Source organism: Rhinoderma darwinii, chromosome 5 (assembly GCF_050947455.1).
Source record: "Rhinoderma darwinii isolate aRhiDar2 chromosome 5, aRhiDar2.hap1, whole genome shotgun sequence".
NCBI lineage: Eukaryota > Metazoa > Chordata > Amphibia > Anura > Rhinodermatidae > Rhinoderma > Rhinoderma darwinii.
The window spans coordinates 213126304-213132591 of NC_134691.1; the positions used below are offsets into that span (position 1 = coordinate 213126304).

The 6288-nt window shown below is 42.3% G+C and overlaps 1 non-coding gene across 1 annotated transcript; it reads right to left on the reverse strand.

The window, feature by feature from the left end:
* Positions 1–5344: 5344 nt before the first annotated feature.
* Positions 5345–5537, reverse strand: LOC142654041 (U2 spliceosomal RNA). The gene has a single exon (XR_012848841.1). It is a non-coding gene; the product is annotated as a U2 spliceosomal RNA (small nuclear RNA).
* Positions 5538–6288: the final 751 nt, after the last annotated feature.

Sequence of the window (6288 nt, forward strand, 5' to 3'; positions counted from 1 at the left end):
AGTCATTATAAAAGTCAAACACCGTATCAATCACATCCATACCACCAACCTCTCTATCATCTTTATTCAATAACACATTCATTCCACTTTTCCCACCACACATTTTCTTAAAAAAAACCTAGTACATTTTTCATTCTTGTCCCTAACTTCCACCTTAGACCTAAAGATAATTTCTTTCCCCTTATTCTTAAACCAAGTACTAATTTCTTTTTTGTTATTTTCCAGTTCCTGCTGGACATCTAAACCCAAGGATTTGCATCTTCTCAAGAAAGATAACCTCATCTCAAATTGTGAGTACTGTATTCTCTTCCTTTTAGCTCTCCTATACCCTAGTCTCCTGAAAAACCCACCAATTTTCTTTTTTACCCACACCCACCACTCGCATACATTAGTGAACACAGATTTTTTCCTCACCCAACAGACATATTTTCTCTCAAATGCTCTCCTTACCCTCACCTCATCCAAAAAACTCACATTCATTCTCCATACCCCTCTACCATAGAAGAAATTATTAATTTTAAACACTCCCATCAAACACTCATGATCTGAGAAGCAGACCCTCTCTTGTGTATACTTCACACAACTCATGGCGAAAGATGAGAAAAAGAAAAAATCCAAACGTGAGTCCGTTCTGCCATCATCAGCGTGATATGTAAAGGGTCCCGGCTTTTTATCTACAGCATCCTGCAACGAAAAATCTGTCAATATTTGCTTCAACAAATTCCCAGTAACATCCACATTTGTTTCCACTGATCCAGCACGAGCATTCTTCTCCAAAATGCAATTTATGTCCCCTGCGATGATTACAGGAATTTTCCCATGCAAAAAAAATTTTAGACTTTCAAACAAGGCCAATCTTTCATTCTTCACTGCATGGGCATAAATATTAATAATCTTAAACTGCCAACCCCTGTAAGAAAGTAAACAACAAATGCATCTTCCTTCCTTAATAACGGTTGTTTGTTTTAGGATGATATCCTTGTTATTCAACAAAATGCCAACTCCGTCATTCCTGTTAGATGTTGTGAAGGACCAAATGGCATCCCCCTGCTTCCACTCCTTCTTCCCTGGCATTTTAGACAGTCCACATTCCTGCAGGCAAAAAATGTCACCTCCTTTAGAGGCAAGAAAATCCATGACAGCAGCACGTTTATACATTGATGTAAACACCCGAACATTCTGAGACACTATTTTAAGCGTCAGAGACATATTGGTGTAAAGAGGATGAAGATTAACATACTACCATAGAAGTACCTCAAGTCCCAGGGAAACTCATGGTCTTCTCAAGGCTAGCCACATTGTCTTCACTCAGGAACCCCTCACTAGGAGAACTAGGGGCCTCCTCAAACATTTCATGTGACTCAGGGCTAGCACTAGAGTCAGTATCCAGTAAGGCATATAGGTTAGGCTGAGCATAGATGCTGGGCAGTGACTCCTCCAGCGAACCTCTTTTTAACCTTTTCACAGATTTCCCAGCTTTCCCTCTTTTGGAGACCACCTTGTGAAAGATGGAGGCACTTGTGGCACTTGGCATTCTAGCTTCCCTTTCCTCCTCTTCTGACACTGACCACTCCACCTTGGCAGATTCATCCATTTTCTCCTCTGGGCTTGAGAAATCCAGAATTTGCATACTGGGCTGAATCTCAGGAGATGGACATCCAATAGGTGGCGCTGCTGCTCCACCCTCCCCCATCACAGCAACAGGTGAAACATTAGCAGGCTCTGTAGCAGGGACCACACCCAGAGCCAGGTTACCATCAGGTGCAGGTAATTTCACCTGACACCCAGCTTTCCCAGAGACCTGAGCAGCAGGCTCTGAAATACTGCTAGCAGTTGCATTAACAGCCTCAGTTGTTGGGGCAGAAGAACTTGCCATTCTTACCTCCCAACCACGCTCTCTATTGTCCTGCCTTGCAAAAGGATACACCTTAGGGCATTTCCTGCAAGAGTGCCCAGCAATGCCACAAATATCGCATAAACGCGGTGAAATACAGGCGCTGGCTTCATGCCCGGTTTTTTTACAATTGCGACATACTTTTCCCTTACAGGCGTCCTTTGTATGTCCATATGTGAAACAAGACCTGCAAAAACATGGCATGTCCTGATAATAAAGGTAACCTTTATTGCCGCCAATAGAAAAATTTGCTGGTGGGCTCATAACTCCACCAATGCAACTGGAGTCAGGTTTCAGCTTGACCCAATATTTCACGTCACCATTAAAGAGACCCCACAAATTTTTCTGCTCCACCCCACCTCTGACATGCGTGCAATAATGCGCCAAAAAAGCCCACACCAGTTTCCGGTCAAAAAACGGATTATACATATGTATCGTCACACATTTCTCTACTGCTGAAAACAGGGGTTGTATCACAATGTTCTTAAGAGCCTCATGCGTCAACTTCTTCATTAGCACCTGGTAGATATTCAAGCAGTAGGCTGCTTCAAAAAATGAGACATCATATGTGGCAATATTTGAAAAGGCTTGAAAACAAAATACCTCATCCAGGCTGACTCCGGCCAAGTCCAACAGAATACCTTCAATAATATGTGTAAAGGTTCAGATAGCACCAGATACGTGGAAGGGTGAGGTTTTGCACGGATAGGGGCCCAACCCAAACATAAATATAAAAGAGTATCCGGCACACCAATATAGAAAAAAAGGTATTTTTTATTTTGTTTCTAATGCCAGTGGCAGAGTGCGACGTTTCGGTCTAGGTGACCTTCATCAGGCACTGGAATAATTAAAGAACAGTAATCAATATGGGAATAAATATCATACAAGATATAGGGGAGGGGGGGGGAAACAAAAGGGTAAAAAATAACTGCATAAATACATGTTAATCTGAACAAGTGTATAAAGACGTTACGTTTTATCAAACTCCAAAGGCAGAGAAAACAATAAGCGAAATAATAAGTAAAAATAAACATCACTATAATCAGGAATGGGTAGAAAACATCCAAATACAGGTATGGATAAAGCATTATATTGTCATAGCAAGAAATACATCAAAATAAATTTGAACAAAGCAGTACAATTGAGTGGTGGTATCTGAGGACACAGGTTAAGGAATAAAATAACATGAGTGTAATTATCCACTAGATGGCAGTGGAAGTACAATAATCAAAGGATACAACTGTAGCAGCACACAAAACTATCACTAGGGATCATCACGATAGATTCAAAGATAGACTGAATCGGGTAGGTAGGTGTGTACACTAAAGTTTATAGTGAGAGGAAGGCAGACGTAGAATATACAAAGAGATCAGAGACAAAGTCTGAGTAGAGGGAGTGTGGAGTAGCTTATTACCTGAGCCGTGCTGGGCAACTGAATTGACGAGCGCTGTGTGCTGCTACAGTTGTATCCTTTGATTATTGTACTTCCACTGCCATCTAGTGGATAATTACACTCATGTTATTTTATTCCTTAACCTGTGTCCTCAGATACCACCACTCAATTGTACTGCTTTGTTCAAATTTATTTTGATGTATTTCTTGCTATGACAATATAATGCTTTATCCATACCTGTATTTGGATGTTTTCTACCCATTCCTGATTATAGTGATGTTTATTTTTACTTATTATTTCGCTTATTGTTTTCTCTGCCTTTGGAGTTTGATAAAACGTAACGTCTTTATACACTTGTTCAGAGTAACATGTATTTATGCAGTTATTTTTTACCCTTTTGTTTCCCCCCCCCCCTCCCCTATATCTTGTATGATATTTATTCCCATATTGATTACTGTTCTTTAATTATTCCAGTGCCTGATGAAGGTCACCTAGACCGAAACGTCGCACTCTGCCACTGGCATTAGAAACAAAATAAAAAATACCTTTTTTTCTATATTGGTGTGCCGGATACTCTTTTATACCTTCAATAATATGTCCTGGTCCGACTTCCTCCTTCCTTTGATCTTCCACCACGAAACGAATTGTGTTGCGTACTGCTGCCATTTTCCAGATGCCCACGGCACGGTGATCGCCCTCAAATCCGCTGGAGTAAACCCCACGAAAAACCGACCCTCAGCCCAGACCAAGGCAATGAACCCTGATCTGAGCCAAAAGGCCGAGAAGCGATAACCCGAATGGGCCGGGCGTTGACCGAGCCTGCCTAATACTGCTGTTCACCCCTTGCAGCGATTGATTCAGCCTACTCCTAGGCAATTCCATGGGGCCCTGCAGGCTCACACACTCACAGCTACGAAGCGGGAGGTGAATAAAGGCCGGAGAGGAAGCCAGACAGGATTTGCTTCTTTTGCTTGCACCACAATGCAGTGCTGAAAGAGGAGGAATCTACATAAAAACGCCTTCCTGGCAACGCCCAAATGCCCTGCTGCCATGCAGATAAACACTGGCAGCGGCAGCCAGTGCATGCCCACAGCCACCCCTTGTTCCTTCACACCTTGTATCAGCTGTAATCCAGTCGGGTGCTGCCTGCTGAGCAGCACTGACCAACACTGCCTGGGCCCAGGCTTTTATCTATCTCTGAGGCCCCATTATGATGTCAGAAAGCTGGCTCTGGAATCCTGAGGGCTCCACTATGACACGTGCAAAGTTCCGTCTGAACTTTATATAAGACGGTGAGGCTCAGTCAGTCACTCAGTGTTGCCTGAGAGGGCAACACTGCAACAGCCGGCCGCCAGGCTGTCTTTTTTTTGCACAGCTAGTTGCCTCCAGGAGGCCACAAGAGGGAGACAAGGGACTGCAAAATGGAAAATAGGCATCCACCAACTTTACAGACAACTTCTCTTTGCTCCTACAACCTCCATCCTTGCACAGTTTGTTATTCTTCCAGGTAACATAGTAACAAATCCAAATTGCTGCTCTCTTTGTAGGCAAGCAAGGCTTTGTTGCAACTGCAATTCTTACTTCTTCTTGGAAATGTAGGGACGACAGTACATTCCATCACATCCATCTAGTGTACACAGGTAGGTCCATTGTGGCGGGCGGGCGGGCGGGCGGGGGGCGGGCGGGCTGCTTGCTTTAATGGCTGTTTGCTGTTCCCCCTACTCCACTCCACTATTTGACTGTGGTGCTGCATCAATCAGTGGCTGGCTCAGGTGCAGCTCTTTAACTTACCTAAAAGGGAGGGCGGAGAGAAGACAAGGAAGGTGAATGAGGTGTTCCAATGTGAAATGGCGCAAACACAGAAACACAAACGACACAAAACAAGAGGTGGCAATGTATTCATTAATTGCATTTAATCAATGAGCTCATTATCACTCATGCATTGTCCAACAGGTGTTGAAATAATGGGATTAAAAGGGGAGATCCCTTCAGAAAGACAGAAACAATAGCAAAGACAAAAAACACTTTTGGAATCTGATTTTAGACAACACATAAGGAAAGGGTGCACCGGTCCTGGAAATACTGCAATACCAGGTCAATGCGTGGAGTGGACAGAGCAAGCTCTATTTCCATCTCCCTGTTCTAAAAATCCATTTAATATATGGTCCCCAGATAGGGGACGTATCAGATATTAAACTGATAAGAACAGATTTTTTCAGTTGGCTACCCCCTCGCGGGGGTGTCAATGATTTATTTATAAAAATTTCAATTTTACAATAAAACACATTTTAGTTACATAAATATATACAAAGAATTTTTACATTGTAACAATAGTAAAATCAAATTTTCATAAAATGTATGTAGGGGGACATGGGGCAAATCTTTATTTATTTGGAGTTCCAGTCAGTCACAAACCATTTATTTAGAAGGGTGGCATTCCTTTTTTTGTCTAATAAAAAATAAATATACATTTCACTAAAACAAAGACCTAAAACATCATCAATCGATAAAACGTCGTGCTTAAAAAGAAGGATGTTCCTGGCCTTCCACAGAGCTTCTTTGGCGCAATTCATCGTCTTCCATGCAATTATTTTCTGATTCGCGGTTGGGCATCCAAAAAGTCCATATAAAATATCCTCATAGTTTAAGTCCTTTAGGTCTGCCATCTTCACCAAAAGAGGGAATATTTTTTTCCAAAATTCTTTTGCAAAGTCACATGTCCAAAAAATATGTCTTATCGTCTCCTCGGCCTGGCAGCCTTCCCTCGGGCAGACGGCAGACCTCGCGAATCCTCTTCTGTACTGGAATGCCCGGCATGGAAGACATTGATGAACGCAGCTCCAGGCCAGGTCCATCTGTGTATTAAAAAGATAAAACACATTAATCATTTTGAAAATAAAAGCACATCGTTGTGTATTAAAATTCTCCACATTGCTGACCGTCTCGCTCTCTCTCAGGTCTTTTATTAGTTTTTTGCTATTCTTAAGTTCATTCACGGTCT